General features: G+C 41.7%; 1 long non-coding RNA gene across 2 annotated transcripts; it reads left to right on the top strand.

Moving 5' to 3' along the window:
- Positions 1 to 7,739: 7,739 nt before the first annotated feature.
- LOC146432102 (uncharacterized) lies at positions 7,740 to 9,053 on the top strand. 2 transcript variants are annotated; one of them, XR_014854404.1, is made up of 3 exons: positions 7,740 to 8,083; positions 8,223 to 8,274; positions 8,603 to 9,053. It is a non-coding gene; the product is annotated as an uncharacterized LOC146432102 (long non-coding RNA). The 2 variants fall into 2 exon arrangements; XR_014854405.1 differs by having other exon boundaries at positions 8,178 to 8,274.
- The last annotated feature ends 16,818 nt before the right edge of the window (positions 9,054 to 25,871 follow it).

Raw genomic sequence — 25,871 nt, 5'->3', positions numbered from 1 at the left:
AATACATTAAAACACCATGAAAGTGTGAGAAAACATTCAAATTTGAACCATGGAAGATGATGGGTCTCTGTCACCAGCCCATGTCTATTTAACTTGCTACCAGAATCCATGGTCTCCTGTCAGACAGTCCTAAACTGCTGAGCAATGTGATATATTGTTGGAAAGTACTTAGAAAATGTTCATGGCTGAAGTGTGATTTACAGGTCTAGGCTTACAACAGCAGCACACAGAGCACGAGAGAACCCTTTTACTGCATTTTTGAGCAGATTCTTTGCCATACTCTGCTTTGCAGGTAGCTTGGCGCATTTCGCGTCCAAACCGAGTTCACTTTTATTTTCTCCTCTGCAAATCTTTAAAAACTTTTCCTTGAAGATGAGGCCTCTATTAAATGGTGTGTGTTACAGAAATTAATAAAGCTAATGAAATCAAGCACCGTTGGCTCTTGTGTGACTCATCAGTCACACATCTCTGCTTAATGTGCACAGGTTTGGAGCCTGCTTCTCACTTGCACAAGAGTCTCATTGTTAGTTTAAGAAATGCTCATATAAATAGAATTCATTTTCTGATGCACCATAAAATATCTAAGAGCAATGAATGATTATAGTCACAAGAGCTATTTTGGCTGTGCTCATGGTAGTTCCCCAGGCCCAGGATTAACACTGCTTTCCCTGCATTTGGAGAACAGAGGAATTGTCAGGATCCTGCAGCAAGCAATGACTAAAACCAGATGTTTCAGTGGAACAAACCTCTCATTAGGCTTGTAGGGAATGAGCTTTGAAAAACTGGTTTGCTTGTTTGTTTGTTTGTTTTAACAAAGGGGAGTGCAAATGCACCTGAGTGTAAATGCAAATTGGGCTTTTTGAGTTTCATGTTGATACAGCAAAGCCTAAAGGAAATGACAAAAATACCCAGGCAACAAACAACCCTATTAAGTTTGTGGTTTCAGAACTAAACTCCAGCTTTTCAGGATCACTGAAGGCAAGTTCAGGTGAGAAATTTTGTCCTTTAGCAAATTCTGCTTTTTATACTAAAACCCCAGTCAGGTGAGGGAAGTTTTGTTGTAAAGAGCTCATGCAGGGCTACCTTCATTACCAGGTATGCAGGTTATTTAAAATGGTGTTATTTGGTTATAGAGAAACAAGAGATGATAAGCTGGAGCCCTAAATGCAACACTGACACGTGTCTTCAAGTTGGACAGGTTTTTAAACAGTAGCAGTAAGGCAGGATAAAATGAAGCTCAGATCCAGCAATGCCTCCAGTAAAAACACCACCCAAGGAAGAAGGATGGAGGGTGGTGTGTGCTCTGGCTGTGGATGAAAGAATCCACTTCAGAAAGCAGGCATGAAGTGAGGCATCCTGGCTGTAGCAGTTTGCTTTGAAAGTGAACTCCTCTCTCCAGGCAGTGCTGTTGTGTCCCAGCTGCAATCAGGGCACATTTGCCTGACAACTGCATTGAAATCAGGCTTTGCACAAGGCAGGAAAATGCTGAGGGAAAGATCCAGACCTCTGCAGCCAGGGACACCTACTTCAGCACTTCTTTCCCCTTGTCTGATATCTATCAGGCCATCAATACAACAATACAATATGGGGTTATGGGCAATTAATAGAGGTTGAATGTTCAGCTCGTTGGGAGTCAGCTCCATCCTGGGAACGGTGAAGCCAGGACATGCTGCCTGAAGGACAGGTGTGGATAAACACAGCACCATTGCCCTGGCTTGCTCAGCCCATGGCTCTGGAGCTGATGGGACAGGGGGAAGGTATGAGAAGCTCAAGCATTGCCGTGGCCTCTGTGCCAATAGCAATATCTGCCAGGTGAGTGGCTTGGTCTGACTCATGTTTCTCTGCAGTGAGACATTGCAGGGTCCTTTCTGAGGGGCAGCAGGAGTCCTTGAGTCCTCCTGAGGGCTCTGAGCAGTGCAGAGCCCCAGAACAGCCTGTGCAGAGGGGAAACCCCTACATCCTTCCTACTGCAGGGTTGAAAACCACTGACCCACAGAGTGAGGCTATAGGGATATATCCAAACCAGAGAAGGGCATCCTTGAGGGATTATGCATTTTCTGCTTGAATAATCTTGTGTGTCCCCACTGTGGGGCTTTGCCTGACATTGTGTTCTAGGTTTGCAGCTAGAGAGGTGTGCTCAACAAAGTATCTCAGAGAGCACACTGCACAGCAGTGGAACTTAGTGAATTTTGGATTGTTATTTCTTTTTCCATTTAAAAACAAAATTCCAGTGAAATAACAAGTCCTTAAAGCATGTATTATTTATTTTCAACTGAGTAAAAGAGCCCCTACAGTATTTTGAAAGAATGTCTGCTTCATAGGTCTGCAGTGATAACATGTTGGAAGTAACTAACAATTGTGTTATTTTTGTCCTCACTAATAATGCTCAGGGAGCAATTGATGTTTCTTCTAGAGTTAATAAGAAACATTTGCAGCAAAAGCAGGAACTGTGGAGATAAAGCAATTGGCAAGAAATAGTATGTTTAAATACCATAAAACAGCCAGTATCCAAACAGGTGTGAGATAAAGTGGTATAAATAAACTGCTCTGTATGCAGCCCATCATACAGCAGAGTTGGGTAAAAAATTGCATGAAATAACTTCGCTTCTATTCAGAGGAAAATATAACAAAACTGATCCTTGTGTCTCCTAATTAGCTTTAGCAGCTGAGAAAACATTTCTCACGCAGAAATTTCTAAAAAGTTGCTCTTTCTAAAAATGGAAGACAAACAAAAGAAGCAGTCAGATTTGCAAACCTCTTGGAGAAACTGCTTCTAAAGTTTGCAAACCTCTTCTCCAGTTAAAGCCAGTATCCTGAAGAGACAGTGGAATTCCTTTCTACCTTGCAAAGTTACAACTGGCTCTTGTAGTAATTCTGCATTGCCTGATGGCATTACAGTCTTAGATGGTGTCTGTGTTATTTTTATTGGTGCTGCTTTCCCAAACACACAGACATTTGCCCTTTCTTCTTCCAAACATTTGGTTGCACTAAGGGTTGTTTGGTTTAGATTAAAGATTTTCTTTTTTTAAGACCAGTCAAATGCAGAGTAAATCAGTGCTAGCAAACATGACATGAAAATAATTGCCCATTCTCACATGACTGATAAGCAGAACTATGGAAAATTTCTTACAACAAAATCCACCTGGTTTCTGTGGCTCCAACAAATGACAAGCCACAATGGGTTCATTGAAAGGTTTGTCAAGATCCATCAGCCTTTTGGATAAGTGGAATGGCTGTATTTTTTTTGTTTAATCAGCATGTGAATTTGTTCAACATGAGTTTTGTGAGTCTTTGGGTTCTTCCACACTCACAGAAAGGAAGAAAAGGATTTGCATATGCCCATGTGCATGTTACCCTTGAGGTGAAATTGCCCAATTACAGATGGTTTTAGAAATCAGAGCTTTCAAATATTCCTCACTGTAATTCTCTTTTATGTGAATCAGGTCCCTGAACTCAGCTCTGTGCAGTCCAAGACATGCAAAAACCCAAGAGAGAAACCACAGCACCTCTTTGGAGACTCATTCCGTGACCTGTAACAGATTGTGGCCTGGGACAAGGAGCCTCTCCACTGATAGTCTGCTGACAAAACCCTCCCTGTAATTTGTGTTCTGTACAGCCTGAGGAGTCCCCAAACACAGCAATGTGTTCCCATCCAGTGCCTGGACTAAGGAAAACACTCTTCATGTAGCACCACTGCTTGCTTCTCCTCTGCCATTCTGTGCCGGAAAGATTCAGAGGGGTTGATATGGAAAATATCTATGCTTTTGCTATCTCCCCCTGAGCTCCCACACTGGGATTGCTCCAGCCTCCCCTCATCAGGAATAAATCACACCATACCCAGCTGGACTCCACACTTATTCTGGAGTCCTTTGAATCAAACATGAGCATGGCTCCCTTGGCCAAGTCACACCTAAATAAATGTGGTGTCACAGAAGGCCTTGGCCCCATGGCTCTTCAGGAGCTCATGTTCTTAGCAGCCAAGCTCCACTGTCTCAGTGAGTAGAGGTGATTGTTCTTCAAGGATGCTGCTGTGAGATGCCCTCGAGGCAGCTGGAGCAGCCCCTGTTAGCCAGCCTGGAGGTGCTATGGGCTTGTCCTGGTGCAGCACCAAACAGACCTGACCTTGCTTTGGTTGCTCCTTTCTGTGGTTAAAAATCTGCCAGGAGAGCTGCAAGCTGCCCTGTGTGACAGCCATGGGGTGTCCCTGCTCCTGGGAGCAGAGGTGCTCAGAGAGCAGCTGGAACCTCACAGACAGAAACAGAAATGGGAACACCTCTTCTTCATGTCGGCCCTTTTCAGCTAACCACTGATAGAAGTGATAAAATCCCAGTGCTGCTGCTAATAAGCAAAGGAAAGGAAGCCAATGTTCTTTTATCCTCTGACACGTGGTGCAGTTTGGTTTCACTCAGAGGAGCAAACCTTTCTTTCTCGTAGCAAGCATTATAAATAGGCCCACTCCTTATCAGATCCTCCTCTAAATGTTTTTCATCAGAAAACCACAGTTAATTTTAGATAATTGTTGGAGATAATCTCAAATTTGTGTGTAATGTATGCCCCAGTTCTAAGAAAAACATGACATTGGGGAAGGTACTGCCTGCCTAACAGCTTTTCATTTACAAGAGTGGTGTGAGATCTCTCGTTCTTTTCAATTGAACTCTCATGTCTTAGACATTCAGACCCCTATCTCTCAAAGCAGATAAAATTTTAACTTGCTTAGTATTTATTGTCTTCTCTGTTTTGTAACGGCTTCTGAGCAGCGTGTTCAGGGACTGAGCACATGTCCTGCCAAACAAGAAGAAAAAGGTTTCCAAGCAGTGTGTGCCAGAATTTTTGATGGCATATCTGACTCCTTAAGCTTTCCTGTGGGAGTCAATTTTACTTTATTTGACAGCAGTGGCATTTGCTGCCAGAAGAATAAAGACAAAACAGTTGTTTAAAAAAGCACGTGTGTCACCCTGCACTATCAAACAATCTCCTCCACATTGCGAGAGTTTTAAGATAAAATGAACAGATGAATTCCCAGGACCAAGGAGAAAAAGTGTTTCTAGCACCAAAGGGGGAAGGATGTTCATTTACCAATAAAAAAGGATTAAAAGCAGACTGCAAGTAGTCCATCAAGCTTTCTGGAAAGGATGAGCAAAACCCAAACATGATGAAACTTTAGAAAAAAACATTATACATTCAAGGGCAGTTTTTGTTCAGTATAATTTCTGGATATCTCTTGAATAGCCTGAAAATAAACATAAAATATAGTGATATTTGGGCTTACTGTCTGCAAGACATTCATAAAGGTAAACAGAAAAGAAAGGAACTTCTAATCTTCCACTTTAAGAAAGGCAATGAGGAAGAGTAGTGCAGGGATTTCCTCGAGATGGTCAGAGAGAAAAGTGAAGGACTGAGATACCCTGGTCTTCCTAGTCCCTGGCAAAGACATCTATTTCCTGAGCAATGTTTGCTTTAACAACCAGGGCTGGATGCTGCAAATATTTGTAGCTGAATTATCTCAACATTATGAAAACTATGTACCTTGAATGTTGTGTTTTTTTTCTGGGAAACTGAGTGGAAAGACTTCTTCTTGGCATGCAGAAATGCTAGGAAATTCTAACATCATGCATGAAATTTCAAATCTGCCTTTAGGAAAAGCCAACTTCCTTCATGAATTGGCTCCTCCTCACTGGCAAAGGTGAGCAGGGTCAGACAAAAAAGCAAACACAAGCCGACTTTAAACTTTGTGAGGAAATTTTAAACCCCATAAATTTCAATACATTTTGCCTCTTATTGTGAAGTCCTGGCATATTTCTAATAGCAAGTTTCTTGAACAAAGTTTAACCCTGCTATTCTATACTCTCTGTTTATGATATGTGTGAATGGATGTGTATCCAAGTTTAGGGCTGACAGATCCATCAGAAGCTTGGCAGTCTGCAAATTTTTGGGGTCAGTCCCACTTTTCATCCCTGTGGTCCATGCAAATCCATAGTTTAGAGACCTTAATAGGGGACCATGGTGTTTGCAACCAGAGTGAAATATGTTTGAAACCATCAGGCAAACAGTTTTTCTCTGATAAACACCCAGAAAAACCATCTCACTTTCATGATAACTGGTGAGGGAGAACGAACTGAGGGTTGATCATTTTATTCATACACAATATCTCTGCTAATAAGCCTCATTTCTTGTCTTGTCATTCCTGTCTGGCACCTCAAATGAACAGAAAGTGCTGGTAAGATCAGAAGATGGAGTGTTTTTAGCAAAGTGGTATATTAAACTAATTTTCACATGTGATCAGAAGCCTTTCCAGGTACACTTAAAGAAGTTAAATGTTAACGTGTGTAAAGGTGTGTAAAGCAGAGATTAACCAAACTGGGGTATCATAGAATGCAAAATTCTGCTTTTGAGTGTAGAATATTCTTGTGACTGCATTAAAAAATGAAGAGAAAAAAAAAATGCAATGAAAAACACATTTCATACTCTTCAAAAACTATCCATTAGATCATTACTTATCTGCAGAAAAATCAAGTTTTAAGACTTCAAAAGTCAAAACTAGTAGGTTTGCACTAACTGATTGGTTCTTGCTGTCACTGTAGTGCTTTGTAGATCAGCAAGATCAGGATAGCTCATGTCGTGTATGTCCTTCATCATAAGCTTTAAACCACAAAAAAAATCTCTTTTTCCTGTTTTAAAACTGCAGGTATTTGTTTGACATCAAGATAAGTTTGGCCGGAAAGTCCATACTAAAAATCCCCAGGGTGAAATTTAACCTTATATAGCTGATTAACCCTTTAATAAACATGCTGGCAAAAAGGCCAAGCCATTGCCTGCACCCTTCTGGCCAAGAACAAGGATAATATTGGCTTTTAAAGCCATTTTTTGCTTGCTGAATTATGCAGCGTGCTGCTAAGTGGGATCCTCTTCTCAGGGCAGCTCTCATGGGAAGGTTTATAACTCCCAACACTTGCCTACACAAAAATCTAGCAACGAAATTCACACTTAAACAATGTCATTTGTTTCAGGCGTCCACTAAGTGACATATTTACAGAAACACAGACGTGGATTTCCTTTCCCCTTTTCTGCATGTTGAATTGAGCTCCATGACAAGAGTGAACCAAGACCACAACCTCAGGTGTGTCCACTGTATTGAGGCGATTAGAGGATAAAATCCATCCTACCAACCCCAGCAGGCACTTTGGTCCTCCCATTTCTATCAGTGGGGAGAGGAAGACAACACTACAAATGGAGCTTTCTTCATTGCGTGGGGCTGCAGAGGAACTGGAGGAACCTTCACCCAATTCAAACCCCTGAGCTGCTCACAGCTCTATGGCCAAACCTGCAATTCATCTCCCACCTGGGCTGCAATCACCACACGGTGATGGAGATGACCAAAAAATGCATCCCACTTTCCGAGCGCAGCACAGCAAAGAGCGGTTTTGGCTCGGCTGCTCTAAACAAGGCAGTGATTAGCCAGTAATCAGCGAGCGATTAGCACAGACAACTGGGTCACTGCGAGTTCAGCTCAGCATTGTTTGCTTCGAGGCACTAAAAGGCTCAGCCCGGCAGGAGCACAAGGCTGATACCATTGTCCACCACAAACATCCACTCAACAAACTTGGTTTGGGGTAATCAGCTTGCCTCCCAGAACAGTTTAATCATAAAAATGTTGCAAAATAAGAATCATGGTACTGACTGGCTTTGAGAAGCGTTATAAGGTCATTAATGGTTTGGATTGAATACTCCAGTTTGTCCTACATAATCAAGAACACTGGGCAATAATGAAGAACCATCTTTTTCTTTCCCAAATATTATAATAAACAAGCTGTATCAGGCTGTTCCACAGCTTAGCCACAGTCATTCGGTATCAGATCAGGAGGTACCAAAGCCACTGATAGAAGGTTTGCATAAAGGATAACTATGGATCAGTCCTTGCTGGGCAGAGCCACACAGGAGATACACACAAAACCACAGCTGGTCTCAGCCAGAAGGTCTTCATTAGGGGCAGCTGATACCTCGTGCATTTGTAGACCTGCTTCTCCACCTCCAAATCAAAGCTTCTATTGCCATTGGTGAGTCAAAGCTACTCCCTGTGAAAACTGTGAGTCCTAGTTCTGCACTTTTATTCTGTGTGCCACCTCCTAGACATCAAGGGAAATAAAAAAGACAGTAGTTTTCTACCTCTTAAACTACAGGGATAAACTGAGACAATTCCATTTTTTCCTCATTGCCCATTGCAGTCATTTTCTGTTAGACTGAAGAACTCACTGTATCTCAGTAGCTCCTCACCAGGTATGTTTGAAATCTTCTCTGTGTATGGAGTGTGTGAATGGAAGTGGTCTCACTTCAGGAGAGCATGGCAGACAGGGCATGGGATGGCATTTTGGCTATCTGGAAGTAAGCAGGTTTGTATACCAACAACCTTATCCCTTTTTTGTTGCTGTTTTGAATAACTATTCCTGCCAAAGGCAGAAAATGCCTGTCTGTCTTCTCAGCTGAAAGAGCTCCATGCCAGGATCATCGTTTTGAAACTCAAAAGTCAGGAATCACGATAGACCTATGGGAAAGATCCTTTCTTCACAGGCTGCCTCTTCCTTCTCCCCTTTTATTTCTCTTTCAGTTACAAGACAGAAACAGAAACATCTTGTAACCAGCACAAGCCTCCTGTGTGGTGACACTGCATTCCCCAGCACTCTCCTTCCCCTTTGCCTGCAAACACAGAGCTTACAACCTTTCCAGGCATGATTTCCATGGAAATCTGCAGCCAGACTGTGCAGCACTTTGGTCTAGCAATGGCCAGGGTGCACGTGTGTGTTTGCACACATGCAGTATATACACATTTATTTGTGTCCATATATATATAAATAACATGACTAATAGTGCCAGAAACTTGACCCTTAAGACTCCAGCTAAGAACTTGAATACAGTGCTGTGCAACAGGCCTCTTAAGTAGTTTGCATTTCCTTATAATATCAATTTGAGTGCCATGGGACTTCTGTTCCTGCTTCGAACTTTGTTATTGTTGACTTTAACAAAGATTGTAATGTAAACTTCCAAAATCCAATTTTTTTGCCAGGTTAAAAAACAAAAATAATAATAAAAAATTCCATGTGAATCTGGCTTCTTTTCCTGTAGTGCCTTTCAGTGAGTGTTGTAAGAAAGCAGCTATTCAGTTTTTACAAGCAGTGACTGTTTTGCTAAAGCACAATATTTGAAGTAAACAGTTATAGCAGAATAAGAGTATGTCCCAAAGTTAAGCTAAGACTAGAAGCTGGATGCACTGAACTCAACCAGAGTTAAATTGAGCTGGAACAAATATGGACTCCTCCAGCCAAGAGACAAAATAGCTGTTTGTTTCTAGCCTCTAGGACAGTGAAAATATCCCGGCATGGCAAGACTGTAGAACACTTGAAGCCTGATAAGATACAAAACAAAGTCTGAAGATGCTCTGCTGGATGCATTCCTTGCATGAGCTCTGAATTTGGTCCATAAGCTTGTGTTCCATCAGAGGGTGACCCCAGCCCCACTTGGACAGGCAACTGGGGGTGCAGGAGGAGGCTCCAACCTCAAGCAGAGTCCCAGTCCAGTGCCATGAGAGGGTGACATGCTGGAGAAACTGGTCATTTAAGACACTTCTGCTCTCATCCTCTCTGCAGAGTCTTTTCCTTCTCAGGGGACCAAGTGGGACAGAAAGATTAGGGGTGTCACTTCTGTGTCCAAATCTGGGCTGCTGTGCTGAGGGGAGCAAGAACAGTTCTGGTTTTGCCCCATCCAGGCTGTTGTAACCAAATGCATGGAGAAATGCAACTGCAGATTGCAAAGCAGAAATGAGGTGTGCAAAGATTTACAGGAAATGCAGTAAAGGGAGAGGAGAAACATTTGAACCTTTTCTCCTTGCCAAAGTCATACATAGCCATAAAGTCAGTGCCACACCAGTGCCTGCCCTCAAAATAATGCCTATAGGGCTGAGGGAAAACATCGCTGTAATTATTACAGAATGATTAAAGAGTCTTTACTCCAGAAAAAAAAAGCAGGACTGGAAGAGCAGGGCTTCTCATCATGACTTCATGGACAACTGAGTTATAAAAGTACCTTTATTAGCAGAGAAAATGCTCCAGAGGTGGCAAAAATCATCAGGAGAATGCAGAGCAGGGAAAGAAACTACACCAGCAAAAGTGTGGGTGCAGGAAGCAAGTTTTACTGCTTTATGAAACCCCCTTGATTTTTATTTCAGCTGGAAGTGGTTAAGGAAAGTAACAAAACCTCTCATGTTTTTCCAAAAAAACCCACCACTGTATGTGGAATGAGGACAAGGCTGACCAACTTGGCAGCTTCAGCATGAACCACCTTGTGCCTATGAATAGCATCAACCAAGCTGAGATGAAGAGGTATTATAAACTCTTCTTGCTTAAGCAGAATGTTTATGCTCTTAATTGCAAAACATCTGCATCTCGTTGTCCATAAAATGAGCAAACATTTTGAAGACACCCAGGGAAGAAATGAACTCATAAAACTAGGGGATTAAGAAACACGAGAAGCTATTTAATGGCAGCCTTTCAGGTTGGAGAGTGTCTAGGCCATGAGATTTTGACTCAATCCCACACTTTTTAAGATCACATAGACCAAAAATAGGAATATAGTCTGCACGAGACAAGCAAGGGAAAATTTGATCATTAACTGGTCCTTGCACTTTACCTCTCTCACCAGTATCTTCAATCCTCTTTTTTTTGGTAGATTTCCAAGCATATTACCCTGATCCTTACAACAGAGGTGGTAGGAAACTTTGAATCCATATGGACCATGGAGCCCTCCATAATTTTCATTATGTACTTTCAGGCGAAATAAAAATTTTCTTGATATTACATCAGAGCTCTTCTAGAAACAACCCATTCTGGCATTACTTTATTTTTATGTTTTAGCTTAAGGCATCTCTTTTTACCCCTTTGGAGGCTCACACTGGAGCACACTGAGCTCCCGGTCAGGAACCAGAGGCAAAGGAAACGAAGCAGAGCTGCTCCTGCTCCCGACGATGCACTAACAGTGCTCACTGCTGCACACGGGAAAGCAAGCAGCTCTTTCAAAGCTTCTTAAGAGGATTTGGATGGCTCTTTTCCCTTAATTCCAGAAAGTAGAAGTGTTTCGGGGTGGTTATGCAATGACCCCAAAGCTGACAGAAGTGAAGGAAGAAAGAGCACAAGGGCAGCCACAAAGGGGAGTCTCTTCCATACTTGAGAGATTCTGGCTTCCTACTGCACTGGGATTTTGGCTTTTGATTGCTTACAGTATTAAACAGCTTGATGCATTCTACTGGAAAATATAGCAAACACTGGGCAAGGATGATAATACATGCACGAAGCAAAAGGCAGAGCTTGCATCATTCCTCAGCCTGTTAACTCACATTTGCCTCGTGGATTTCCTTGCCTGCTGTTGTTAAAATAATCCTAAAATTACAATTGAGCAGATCTCCTAAGAAATACAGCCAGAATATCAGCTTACACTGCGAGAGGTTCCTGTGCAAATAGAAAATGCCAGCTTCTTGGAAACTGGAAATTCCTATCTCCCAGCCTGCAACTCCATCCTGACAGTCATGTGTTTGCAGCCCATCAGGGCTAATAGGCTCTACAAAACCCAAGGACTGATTATACTCAAAGCACAACACAGCACTGAATATTATGTAGCAACTTAGCTGGTATATAATTACTTTTGAGGAAAATGCATTGCAGAACAACATCACTGCTCAAAGATTTAAGTTATTAAGGAAGATTAAGGAATTTCACTCTGGAAAAGAGACTTCACTGTGACCTAATTGAAGTTTTTAACATTCTCAAGGGAACTAATAAAAATTGGTTCATGCAAATTCTCCATACTTTCAAAGAACATGAACACAAGAGAACATTATCTTAAAAAAAAAAAAAATTAGGAAATTGAGATCAAAAAGAATTTAGAACAAAAAAAAAAGAAAAAAAAAGAAAAAAAGCCAACAACAACAGAATCCCAAATAAAACAAAATAAGAAACATAACCCAAAACAGAATAATTTGAATTAGAGGGGACAATTTTACCAGGTCATTTAATCCATCCCCTCCACCCCATGAATCACAGAAGGATTGATTTCCTTATCCTTAAATAATCCCTAATAGATGGGTGTCTAGGTGAGCCAGTGATGACTATTCCACAACCTCTCTTGGCAGCCTGTACTTTCAGAAGAATAAACATATTGAATAAATTATTAAAAAAGGCCACTGTGGGCAAGGCGAATCAATGAAATCAAGGAAAAACTTGTTAATATAGAGTGGGGGATGAAAGGTAGGGAGTAAAAATAAGCTCATTAGATGAATGAGAGACAAAAATGGCAGAGAGAAGCAGAATCTTGTGGTATATTCCTTTACTCTTGAAGTACTGTTTTCACTCACAATTTAAAGAAGTTGCACAGAACACCTACACATTTGTCCAAGCACGAAGCAATTTCAAGAATGATCACATGAAAGCTGCAGCCAGTGTGCTGTCAGTCTCTGACAAAGGAAAATGAACAAAAGCAATGCCCAGCAGTACAAACAGGAACAACTTTCTTGCGAACTGAAACCAACACATTTGCAAAAGACAATTTCAGGTAGATTCATAATGAATTCACGTTCAGGGAAGCATACAGAGGAACAAACCACACTAACCAAGCACTTACACATGAAAGCTACATTTTCAAGGACATGAGGTATAAATACATAAAGCCCCTCACCCAAAAAATGCAAGCAGGCATTTATTTAGCTTCACACATAAGAGCAGCCCTGGGCAGCTCATGGGGATTAATCACCTCCACAAATTGTTTGCCAAGTCCCCAGACAGTGCACAGCTTCTCCCTCTGTGAGCACTCTGCACCTGTTAACCTTGCCAGTGTCTTTGGTGCTAGACTGTCACCAGAAAAACAAGTATTTTCCCCAGAACTGTTACCTAAATACATCCTGCTAAAGCACATTTATGATTTCACATTTCAGTTGGGGCTGCAGGGGAGTTAGATGGGTGCTGCTGCCGTCCCTTGCTGCTGGGGAGGACATGGGCAGTGGAGAACCATGTGAACAGACTGTCTCATCAGGAGAAAAACTCATCCGATTTTTTCATGGCTTTTCCAATACCCACTTGATGTGAAATCATGCAGGAGATACTCCTACAGGACAGCAGGAACCCTTCAGAGGTTGCAGAGCAGGGTTGTGAGAGCCTCCTGAGATGCTCATACACATTGCAAGTGGCACTATATGCTCCACCTGATCTCTGGGTATAATTCAGATTATTCACATAAACTTTTACACTGGAGTGTCACCAGCTGATGCACTTTCACCAAAATACCTGGAGATATTTTTTTTTCTAGAAAGGGGTCAAAACTCACAGCTCCTCCTCACTTCCCTTTCCTCAGAGTGCCCATGGCAGGTTATTTTTAGATGTATGTGAGTCTCCAGAGAGGAAAGAGATGGATGTGGCTTGATAGCTTTTGTTTGGAGGGATTGACTAACTGCTCATGGTTACCTTTGACATTTGGATTATTTCCCTTCATGCATTTTTGGGGTTTGGATTTCAAGTGGGGTCAGAGCACTTCTGATAGACTTTTAATAGAGACTGAAAAAACACAAAGAATATGCAAGTGAAAAAAAATCTTCACTCCCTACAAAGTCCTAAATAAGCATGATTAAAGAGGGACAGATGTAACTACCAAACACTTAATATTTCTGATTTTTTTAGATCCCTTCGAGATACTCATATACAAAGTCTGCAGTACATGTTCACTCACTGGTATTCCTGAAACTCTGGATCACTCTACTTACTGTCACTGTTGCTTCCTGACAAGAATGTTTATTTTTCATTAGCCTTACTTCTACATCTTTACTATTTATTCAAGCTATTATTCATAGTGCCTGTTCATATTCTGTTTATGGACTGTCCATGCAAGGCATTTAAGTGACCTGCAAGCTGTAATTATAACTGTATAAGCATATTTTGTCTCTTTTACTACACACCTTATTGATTCACACAAGATTGTACCTACTTTATTTTTAAATGTAGCAAAATTTTCCTCAAAAAGAAAGAACAACTCTGATTTAGGAGCTCTTCTGCTAAGTTTAGCCTGTATTTTCTCAGGCTTTAGCTGTTGTGCAGCCCTTGCTGAGATTATTTTATGTCTATGTAATGGATGCAGACCAACTTTTTTGTTTCTGACAGGTAAAACTATACTTCCCCAGGCATTGAGTGCATTCAGTCTCAGGCAGTTTTATATTTTTGCTAACTCCTTTGTTTTTGGGATGTGAACTCTTGTTCTACCTTGAATTACATTTTGCATTGTACTTGGACTGGTTACTAAAATCCAAATGACCTCATTTCAGTTCAGGACGCATTGTGGGAAAAAGAAGACAATTAAGACATAAAAATTTTGGGTTTGTGCATTTATGTTTTCTTTTTCTCCTAAGGAATATTTAAGTGAAATTGAATGTAACTTGACTTCAAGTTTGTTTAAGCTCAACCGTCATTGGTTTATTGCAGTTACTTTCAGAGAATTTTTATCTTAAAAATCTTTGGCAATAAACCAGAAAACATTCTAGCTTTCTTCTCCTTCGTCTCTGAGCTTATGACTTGCTTGTGCAATTGTTGCATGAAAGCAATTCTACATTTTTTTCTCTTATAGGAAAACAGATGGAGAAGAATTTATCTGCAGTTGGGATTTGCTGCTTATAATTTATTTCACAGGATCAAGCAAAAGATAACTGTGAGCTCACCCTAGTCAAGCTTCCAGGACGCCGTCACTTCTAAATTATATATATTTTTGAGATTATAGTTATGGAGAGACACAGCTAGAAAGCCATTGAAGCATTTTTTCAGATTTCCATGAGATCTTAATGCTTCTCTGCAGCTATACAGCACATTCCTAGTGCTCCCTCTTGACTGGGTGGCTCCCATTAATAGAAATATATTTCATATTCTGTTTCCCATCCTTCTGAAGCACTTGGTATAGGACAAACAATCTACACACCTATAGGAGTTGCTCCCTTCTCCACAGCCTGCACAAAGACATGTCACTCCACCATATGCTCAGGTTCTGGGAACAGGATGGAAATCATTTTGACATGAGCTTATTACAGAGCCCCATTCCTCAGTGGAAATTTTTCTGGTATGTCCTATTGTTTTAACATTACATTTTATTATTTTTTCGTTAATACAGTAGGAAAATCACATTGCTTCCAGGACACGTTGATGCTAGTCAGGACGCTCTGGAGGCTAACAATGAGTCAGGACTCTGGACTGAGACCAAGCTTTTCTTCCATTGAGCTCTGCTCTTTTTTTTCTTCCTCCTTAAGGAACTGGCTTTTATTGGCCTCTTTAGCTTTGGATTAACTTACATCATACATTTCATGGTATATATATTCCAGTAAAAGAATACGCACAGCACCATGCAAATTAACCTCCTAATCAAATTAAAAGGTTGAGTGACTTGTATAGAGCAGCTTGGAGAAGAGGTTCCACACGTCAACACAATGGCTCACGTCATGTGCCTCAGGAGAAAGACACCTACCAAGCACCCAGGGAGGGAGAAAGCCAAACTTGAGCCAAATGCTGAAAGAGTCGTGACAGAAAGTTGTGCAGAGAGCACCTTTCCTTCCCAATGGGTTCTGACACATCAAGCGCAGCACCAAGTTTTGGGGAACATGTAGAAGGTCTAAAGGGAGAGGAGGAAAGGAAAAAAAAGTGGTTTTCTGTCAATGGCATGAAGGGACATAGAGGTACAGCTCCTTTTATTTTCCTAAGCACCTTTAAAAACTTCCCTGGGAAAGGTGTGGGAGCCATGAGCAGGCACTGGGCTGCTGAGAGCAGCAGCTGCTGGGGAGCATTTCCTGGGATTCTGGAGTGTGGGTATCCATGTGCTCCTCTGCTCTCATGCTGGGAAACTCTCCTACACAAACAGGGTCTGTGTTATGGCCAAGGTGGAGGATGAAATAGTGCCAGCATATGCTTTATGGCAGGTAAAAGCCTCCCAACACCACTTCAGTGCCAACAGTGCTGTGATAATTCCTCTCTCCTCCACACCTTCAATTGTTTCATTTCTCAGCAACATATTTTAGCTCTATGGCTCCATTAGCTTTTTTTTTCCTTTTTTTTCCCTTCTGCTTCTAAGCATGGGGTCATTGACTGCCTTAATCAAATCTCATACCATAATGAAAAGTAAAAGGCATAATGTAGCATTTAACAGACCAACCATCCCCCGTGCTGACTGGCATATGATGTTTCTAAAAGAATGAATCTTCAATGAGACCTGAATGGTTTAGCTTAGGAAGAGAGAGAGGCCAAATAGTCTTTCTAATCACAAACCTTTGGCCCATGTGGTCTGAATTCTCACTTTAAGGACCACATCAGAAGGTTTATGAAGTTTGCTCTTTGTTCCCATTTTTAGGAACCACTCCAAGTCACACTGCATTCAGTGGGAGTCCTTTCATTGACACATCAGCTTTGGAGCAGGTTCACAGAGAATGTCACTTTTTATGATAAAAAGAGAACAGCTCTGAAACTACCTGCATTTCCACTGATGCTCATGTAGAGTGGAAAGTGCTTCTTTCAGGATGAGTGATCACCCTGCACAGTCTGTAAAAACTATGCAGATGCAGAACACGCCCAGTTCTTCATCCCAGTTCCTCAAAGTGAGGCAGTACAACAGTACAGACATAGCTTTAAGAACATTTTAAGATAAACTTTAAGATAAACTGAAATTCTCAGCTTCTCAGCTAGACCCTTGCAATGCTGAACTCAAAGGGCCCAAAGTGAAGGCAGGTTTCACTTGGTCAAAACACCACTCTTTATAAAAAGAACACTGAAAAATTCATTACAAATTACTGCCATGTTTGCCTGGGTTTTTACATTCTTTTGTGGCCCAAATACAGGTGATAAAAACCATTGTGTTAGTGTGTGTCAGTTTTCTAGGCATGAAAATCAGATCTGTGTAATGCCCTAAACCTCTGCATCCCAGGGCTTCAGAAACACCTCAGATGTGACACCTGAGACATGAGGAGCAGAACAGATGTGGTTTTGTTGTAGTATTTTATAACCATCCTTTCAACACAAGCTCTTTGTCATAATTACCAACACCTTCACTCACTAAACGACAAGAAGTCACCTGTTTCCTACTGAAATTTTTAGTAATGGGAATAGAACTAACATTGCTTCAGCTGGGCAGTAGTTTCTCTCAGAACCTCAAACACTGAAGTGCTCATCCCCTTTGCCAGAGGAATCCTGGACGATGAAACCACTTTAGTTATAGCCCAGAAAGATTCTGTGTCCTTAGAAGAGGAACCTGAAGTTGTCCAGAAATGAAGCCAGTTGAATTCCTGGTGCTTTTACCAACGTAATAAAGAACAGAAGATCTTCACTGCTGAAGCATCGTGTTACAGCAGCAGCAGCAGCTGGGTTCATCTCATTCTCCAGTGAGCAGCAACAGATTCCATCTCCTCATTTCAGTAGGGTTTACGAGTCCAAGACACACTGTTTTTCACTACACTTTGATAAAAAAGGATGTCACTAAAAAGAATGCAACTGATACACACGGAAGAGAAGAAACAAAGTTGTCCGTGGGAACACTGTGTTATCTCGTTCACTCCCAGCCATAGCATGCAATCAGTATTTATTTACTTGCAAGTGGAAGGTGTGCCATTTCAAATACTCTCCCTCTGATGGATGCAGGCTGCTGCTGGATCATGCTATTTAACTCTCTCTTTGGGGCTGTTTGTCTTTGGTTTTCAACTGTCTTATCATGATATATGTGTGCTGTGCATACCATGGCATGTCAGGCTAGATCAGACTACAGCTTGTCACACAGAACAACAAATTAAGGCAGTCTGAGTGAGCTGCAGATACATATCGCGTGGCATTGGGAAGTTCATAAAACTGAGTTTGGTGGAAAATATTTTGGTGTGTAGTAAGCATCCTTTGGATCATGTTTCCTTCTCTCTTGGCTGGCTGGATTTTTTTTTCATGTGTACAGTTTGAAACTTAAAAGGTAATTATGCTATTTAGAGGTATATGTTTAAATTTATGTCTTTGTTCTTCCTGCTGTTCCCTGAACAGATTAATTGTTAAAGTAGTCGTTGCAAAATTATTTCAACTCATTTTTATTTTATCACTTATTTTGCATTATTATGATGAGCTATTATAAGAAGATGGAAAAACTCTTGGCAACTAGGAGAAATTATCTGTGTATTTATTTAAATGAAGTTATGCTCATAAGAGGGAGAAGAACATTTTAAACTAATATAAGAATCACTGAAAAATGTAGCCCCAGTCTCAGTTTCAAATCCACCCAGGCATTTCTTTCAGCTACTGAAAGCACTTTCATAAGCACTGAAAGCTGCGAAGGGAAATTTTTTTTCTTTGCCCCCATCCTTGCTTCTTAAGCCAGGTGTGTTGTGGGACCTTTGCAAACCCGGAGGATAAGAAGGGTCCTGAACACAGAGCACCAAGGGGCCAGCAAGGATTCTCCCCGCTGGGCTGTGCCCATCACCTGGTTTGACTTCCCAAAGTTTGTCTGGGCATGGATTCAGGGAGACTCAAAGCCACGTGGCTGACTCCCAGCATAGGTTGTTCCACAGGAGTCAAGTGAAAACAATGGAGCTGTTAAACTGCTGGAGCTGTACAGACGTGTTCCCTTCGCTCCGGTGGCTGAACGGCAAATTGGGAAAACGATCCAGGTGAGCTTCAACCTGAAACACACAAAGTGTTGGTGGAACAGGCATGAAAGCCCCCCAGAGTTTCATTTTGGGTCAGATCAGATTGCATTGCTTGATCTGGAATGGAAGTTTTCATATTGTTTTCAACCCAAAATTTAAACAACAAACATCGTAGCTGAGCAAATCCTCCATTTCAAGAGACCAAAATGAAACTTTAATCAGTGACAATTCACTCTCTTACTGAGAAGTCTAACATTCAGATTACCATATTATTTTCAAAATGATAATGAACAAAAATGGTTAATTTGGAAAACTAAGTGGTATAAGTAAGGTCAAAATTATATAGTTCATTTTGAAAATAATGACATAAAACATTTAAACTTCCCTGATTTTCTTTCTAACAAAACTCTGCATTACATTCAACCAGCATTTGTGAATAGTTTTCCACTTCAAATTGCACTTTTGGCAAATGCAGTCTATCCTGGAAAGATTCCACCAGCTCTGTTAAAACTGGCACATGCTCACATATTTTACTGGATAAGAGATTTCATCCTGTAAAATGGGGATAAGAATAAAACTTCCCCACTGATGAAGAAAAATCTATAGGTTGAGCTGTTAATGCCTGTAAGATATACACGTCTAAGGCAAGCACCAAAGTTTTTGGTTTCCTGGGGTATAACACTTCACAGAGAAAGGAATCTTCTTCTTTAATGGGAACTAGATTAGGTCTTCAAAACCTTAACTAGTTAGATGAATAAAAAGCTAAAAGACAACACAAGCCTAAGTGCTTTAAAATTATGATCTAGAAGGCCTGTAATTTGCAGTATTACAGTGGAGCTGTTCAGCTTAGTTTGAAGTGATAAATGGGCACAGGCATCCCACAGAGCTGTGGCAGTGAGGCACACAGGGGTTCCCACTGCAGTTGCCACACGGGGATCGCATCTGTGTCTCCCAGAAAACCACCAGGATAACGCTCCTGGCTGCCCCTGTGCAGGTGTCACCCACCAGTGTCTCACTTGTCCTCCTCTCTTTCTATCCAGGAGGGAATTTTCCTCTGAAAGCCAGCGATCAGAACGTTTTGTGTGGAATTTTCCCGGTTCATTCCATGTGACATGTTCGAGACGGGGCTTCGCTGCAGCCTCGATGGCCGTGGGCAGGGGAGATGAGGCTTCGCTGAAATGTGGAGCAAACACACACGGAAAGAAAATGGATAAAACATTAAAATGACAGCTTGCTGAGGTGGCTTGTTGTCGCAGTGGCTTTAGCATGAGCATAAAGTGATGTGCAGCACTTGACAGAGCTGGCTCCTACGTGGTGAAACAAAATTGATGCTTGGTTTGCCCCAGTAGATCAGGATTTGCTAAATGCACAAAATTTCCCACCCCGGGTCACAACAGGTGTGCCAACAAAATTGTGAGCATGGGAAGAGGTGTGTCTGTGCAGAGGGCTGGAATCAAACACCTGATCAGACTCTGTCAGATGGATTCAGAGCTTTGATCCATGAGCTGTGGTCTGCAGCTCAAGCCCACTGTTAATTTTAAAATGTTCTTGCACCCCATGCAATGTGACAGCAGAGACGCAGAAAACAATGTCAGAGTTGATAAAAGAAAACTCAGAGCCAGAGGAAGTGTAAGTGTTTTGGGCAAAATTCTGGCATCAGTAAAATCAATGGCAGTGCTCCCATTCCCTTCCGCAGTGCTGGGATTTCACCCTTTGCCTATAGAAAATCAGCGGATACGCAATAATAGAAATATCCATTACACTGGTTTTATTTTGCAAAAGTGTTGGGTTTAAGTTCTGAAAATAATTTCAACTGAGCTTTTGTTTAGCTCACCAAGGTCAATTAACGTAATTCCAGAACTTCTGGATGAAGTTTTGTATAGATCATTTTCTCTAATGCATTTATCCGTCATGAAATACTCACATCTTCTATTTTCACTTAATTCCCTTTGAAGTTACCTGTATGCCTAAAGTTAAGCCTCTTTTAAAATTCTTTACAGAATCAGGGACATAGTTTTTGCAATTCTCCATTCAGCTGCTGTGGTAAGAGTAATAAAAAAGGGCTGTGATGTATGTAGAATTACATGCTGTGCTCTTCCTCTGAGCTGCTGCATTTCTATAGCTGTACAAAAAAATCCTGTCTGCAGGGAATCTTGTTGCGGTTAAAAATCTATATTTTCGTTTTCTCCATTTGTTCTACAAAACTGAACTAACAGGCAAAACAAACATACATGCTAACATGCATAGAAACATTTAAGAACAGCAATCATACTGGGGAGGATGTTGGAAAAAACATGCACTTGTTTTAACCAATGTAAAAGGGTTTTTTCAGAGTCTGAAAACCAAAAAATACTACTTGCTAATTACCACAGAGTGTGCAAATAAAAGAGGGGATTTTTCATGTGTTTTGAGAAGGTGTACAAGAAATGCTGTGTTATTTAATTCACAAACAGCATGAAATACTAAATTTACATTCCTATTGGTTCCAAGATGATTATTTTATAATCTAAAGAAATAAAAAGTACCCATAATTATAATGAAACCTGCTTGCATAACACGCTCTATTTTAAAGGAAGAAGATAACTTATCCTAGCTGCTGCCAAATATTGAAGTCATCTCTGTTTCTAGCATTCCCTCAAAGCTCCAGGACTTCAGCTGGGAAAGCTCTTGGAGCAGTGCAGGCATGGACTGGAGAGAGACCATACCCACTGTCTGCAGCTGCAACTGGCAATGAGGAGGGGAAAAAACCAGTTTAAATGACAGATGCCAGCTTCCCAGTCCCTCATCTGCTAAGGACAACAGGGAAAATGAATCCTCTACCTTTTACAACTTCCAGCCAGAATTTGCCCAGCTTTTCCCATGCTTTATGTGTGTCCCTGGTGTGTTGAGGACTTCCTGTTCAGCCACAGGCAAGTGTGACATGGCATTTAACACAGCTCTGGTGCAAAAGTACACCTTTTGAATTTTTTTTTTTCTTTTGTTATTAGGCAGCAAAAAAGCCCAGAATTCCCATTTTTTCACCCAAAAGCAAGGCTTTGTGCACACCCTGAGCCAGGGAGGGCTGTGAGCCCTGTCCAGCAGAGGCACATGGTGGCCTGGCTCCCCTCTCCATGTGGAGCAGCCAGGACAGTCACCTCCTCCCATGCTTTCACCAAACCTCTCTCACTTTCTGTCACTCAAATTGATGATTTTGAGCACCAGCTTGGAATGGCCTCATCCTGTGCCCTGTAGAAGTGGTGAGGACTCCTGCAAATCCATAACAGGGGCTCTGCTTTCCTAGCTGGGGTTATCCTGCAGTAGCAATTTCAAAGCAAATCTTTTTCATCACTACTCTACTTCTTTCATTCTGTGTTTTTGAAACCCAGCACTTTATTCTGCTCTTCCAGAAATACCTAAAACTGCAGAGCCAAGAGAACCTTTTCCAACCTGGCGGTGAAGGAGTTAACAATGCCCTTTCATGCAAAACCACAAACAACTGGGGGGAAAGAGAGAGGGGGAAAAAAATAAAAACGAAAAAGAAAAAAAAAAGTTTTTAACTGAGAAATGGAAAGGATCCAATTTCTAACCGAGAGTAAAAGCACAGAGAGAGTATGAAACACACAAATCATCCTGGGGTTCGGAGTTGATAAAGTTATTAAAAAAGAAAAAAGGAGGAAAATGGTGGGAGGGGGAGAGAGAGAAAAATCCCTTTGTTTCTGCCCTATACCTTGAGGCTGTGGGAGCAGAGGGAGGGAGCAGAACGAGTCCGACCGGAGCCCAGGCTGAGCCCATCCATCCCTCCATCCATGCCAGCCGGGCACGGCCTGCTGCTCCCCAGCTCCCCTCTCTGCCTCTTGGCAACACCCACGGAGGGTTTGCTTGCATAAACTCGGCACTCTTTTGGCTCCTTTTTCTTTTTTTTTGAATTATTATTATTAGCAAGTGGGAGAAAAGAAGCTTTTAAGGCGGGCGGGCTGGAGGCTGGATGCGGCCGGAGCACTGTGGGGTGTGGAGGCCCCGGCGGCTATTGGGCCATCGGCTTAGCAACAGCGTGGAAAGGGCCAACCCCAGCGTTTGTGCAGCTGGGCCACCTTCCAAGGATGGGTGCCAAACGCTCCTCTCCTCTGCCAAGAAAACAAACAAGGGCACTTTTAAAAACTCCAGAGTTAAAGAGCGTTTTTTCCTCCTCCCCCCCCCCGCCCCCCCGCGCCCCCCCGCGCCTTTTCTCTTCTCTGCACAGACTCCCCTCGCTCGGAGTTAATGATCTCTTTCCCTTTGTCGCCGAAGTTCAAGCTGCAGGGAATTGTCACTCGCGCAGGTTTCAGGAGTGGTTTCCCCTCTCCTGGATGTGGCAGGCTCCCCTCCCTGCAGGCTGGAGTGAGCCCATTTCTCTTCAGATGCTGCAGGTTCCCTCCTTCCTTCCCCCATGGCAGAAATCTCTGCCGGCAGCAGCAGCATTGAAACCTGCTTGCCATTGCCACGCATTTATAGAACTTACATAATTTACTGCCTATGTCACTCTCTCGTCTGCTACCTCTTCATTCATTTCAAGCCTGTTAAAGAAGTGGAATAAGAAGCACAGCGATTTAAATAGGCAAAAAGTGGCATGTAGCCACAGTCCTTTCTTTTCCTTTTTTTCCTTTTTTTTTTTTTTTTTTGCAGAGGAAGGAAAAAAGAATTTGAGAATTCTGGTTTCATTTTATTAAAGATATATTTTTACATTATATTTTTAGTGCAGTCTTTCTTATGTATTAGTCTTTGTGATTGCTGAAGTTGGGGTAGCGCCAAACTTTTACTAAGAAAAAATATGGACTATGCTTTTTTACTAGCTGAGAAACGTGCAGGTCCATACTGTGTCCCAAAATCTCCTCTTTCCCTGGGAAGGAGAAAAACAGAGAAGTCAGAGCCCATTTCCAAGAAACACCAACTGCCTTCAGGTCCCTGTGGCTTAGCGCCTGCCCAGAGAGAGCGCTCGCCTTGGATCCTGACTTTTATGCACTAAAGGAAGAAAATGGAATTGACTTTTCTGTTGCTGTTGTTGTTGTTGCTATAAGACACTCCGTAGGAGGTGAAGCCAAACTTACCTCTGGGGAAATATTAAACACTTCACAGAGAAAGGCCTAAAGAGGCAAATATTGCAGCCCTTTTCTCATGCCAGTCATCCCATTAAGTTCGGAGACAACTGCTCATATGAGTGAGGCTGGTGGGGTCAGGCCTTTGTACACAGTAGCACCTCCAAAGGTTAAAGGATGTCATGATCTTGTTTCACTTCCTACCTCTACCTCTGATTTACTGAGAAACCTCAAATAAATCACTCAGCCTCTCTAAGAAGAGGTTTACTTAAGTGCAAGAACATTCTGAGCCTCCAACAATATTTGCGAAGTGCTTTCAGGTCCTTGGAGGAAAGATGTACTTGCAAATTATGAGGGTAGCTGCTTACATGGAAATAAATCTCAATTTCTGTGTCTAAGCATATGTCCCAGCTGCATCCCAGTCTCGTGTCTGCATAACAGTGGTTATGCACCATAATCTACTTGGATTTCATTGGGAAAATACACAGGAAAGCAGCTTGAAAGGGCATCTCACTCATTTGCAAGCAGGTCCTTGGTTCCAGAGAGCTGGGCTTTGGGCCTCCTGTATGGTGATTTCATCTGCAAAAACTCGCATCTGGCATATTGAGGGATGCGTTTCTGCAGCTGTATTCTTGAACTGAACTGCAGGTCACTGATGTGGTACCCATGGTCCACGCATTATTTGCTTTCTCAAAATGACCAAACATCTGTTATTGGGGGGGAAAAAAATGGACTGGGGAAGATTTTTTCTGAGTAGTAAAGAAATACGGTGATGGGAACTCGTGTGGTTGTGGCTGTGCTCCCTGTCCTAGGCAGAGCTAGGAAATATATGAACAACAACAGGAACTGTACCAAAAAAAAAAATATTTTGGGTAAAGGTTCAGTGCAGGGAGAAAAGGGAAGGGGCTTCCTTTTTATCTGTACTCGTTCTGCTTATCTTTTACTAGAGGCTGTTTTTAGTGATGAGGAAGTAGAAGAAGAAATCCATTTGTTTTTCTCATGACACAGCAAAATACACAACCTAATAACTCAGAATAACATCCCTTCTGCCCTAAAGAAATAATCTCACAAAATTAAACCAAGACTTTATCCAGAGATTGCCCAATTCAACAGTAAATTTCCATTCAACTGAAAAGGCTTCGAATAAAGCCTTCATGTGGGAATCCAGCAAATTGAAGCAACTTCATAAATGCTCGATAATAATTCAGGACTAGGTTCTTAATTATTGTTCATTCATTACTTAGGTGAGCAAAGAGCTGCATATTTGGATGGGAATTTGCAGGACTACAAACCAGGACAAAATTTTGTGGCACATAAGGACACCTGGATCAACCTGCAGGCTTTGAGCCAAGAGTCAGCCGATACACATTGAAGCCCCATTTATCACCATGCTTTCCCCAAGAACAGCTTCCCCTCCTGTGCTGCTGGCTCCAGCATGTCCAAAAACACTCCGCCACACTCTACAGCACCTTTTCCAGCTACCTGAAATTGTATTTTATTTAAAGGGTACATGGTTTGTGTCAGTCATTCCTATAGACCCATAATTGTTTTTATAACACCTGGTTACAGCAGGTAGTATAATTCGCCAAGAAGTTGATATAAATGCATTTCATAACATGCTTTATATAATCCATTATTAGAGGACATTGCTGCATCTGTAATTATGTTTGCAAATGCATTTTATTGAGTTCTACATAAAAGCATGCAGGACTGAAACCAGCTCTTAATATATATATATACTTTGCTTCCTTCCATATATTTTTTTCCCCATATGGTCAACACTACAAAGGGGAAAGAGCAGAATTTAACCATGATTTCCTAGCAGACTCAACCCCTTAATCCAAGAATCCTTGAACCTGGGGACAGTTCAGACCTTCACTGGAATCCTGTAATTTTTATCAGCTTTAGTAAGCAGAAGTGTTTATGTGAGTTCTAGCTTCAGGTTGGTCAAATCTTTCGGTGTCTCTTGTGCTGCTGACACCATTGCGAGAGGACAAATTACATTTGGTACAGGCATTCATTTACCTGCGGAACCCACACAGGTAACTGAGCTGGGATCTACTACAGCTAATGCTAGAAACAGCAAACATAGGCTGATTTTCCAACCTCTTTTTGCCAAAATATGAGCCAGAGAGAACCTGGGTTGATTG

Source organism: Lichenostomus cassidix, chromosome 11, assembly GCF_008360975.1.
Source record: "Lichenostomus cassidix isolate B80296 chromosome 11, HeHo_3.0, whole genome shotgun sequence".
NCBI lineage: Eukaryota > Metazoa > Chordata > Aves > Passeriformes > Meliphagidae > Lichenostomus > Lichenostomus cassidix.
The sequence above is the reverse complement of the archived record's forward strand: the minus strand, read 5'-3'. Positions and strand labels throughout refer to the sequence as shown.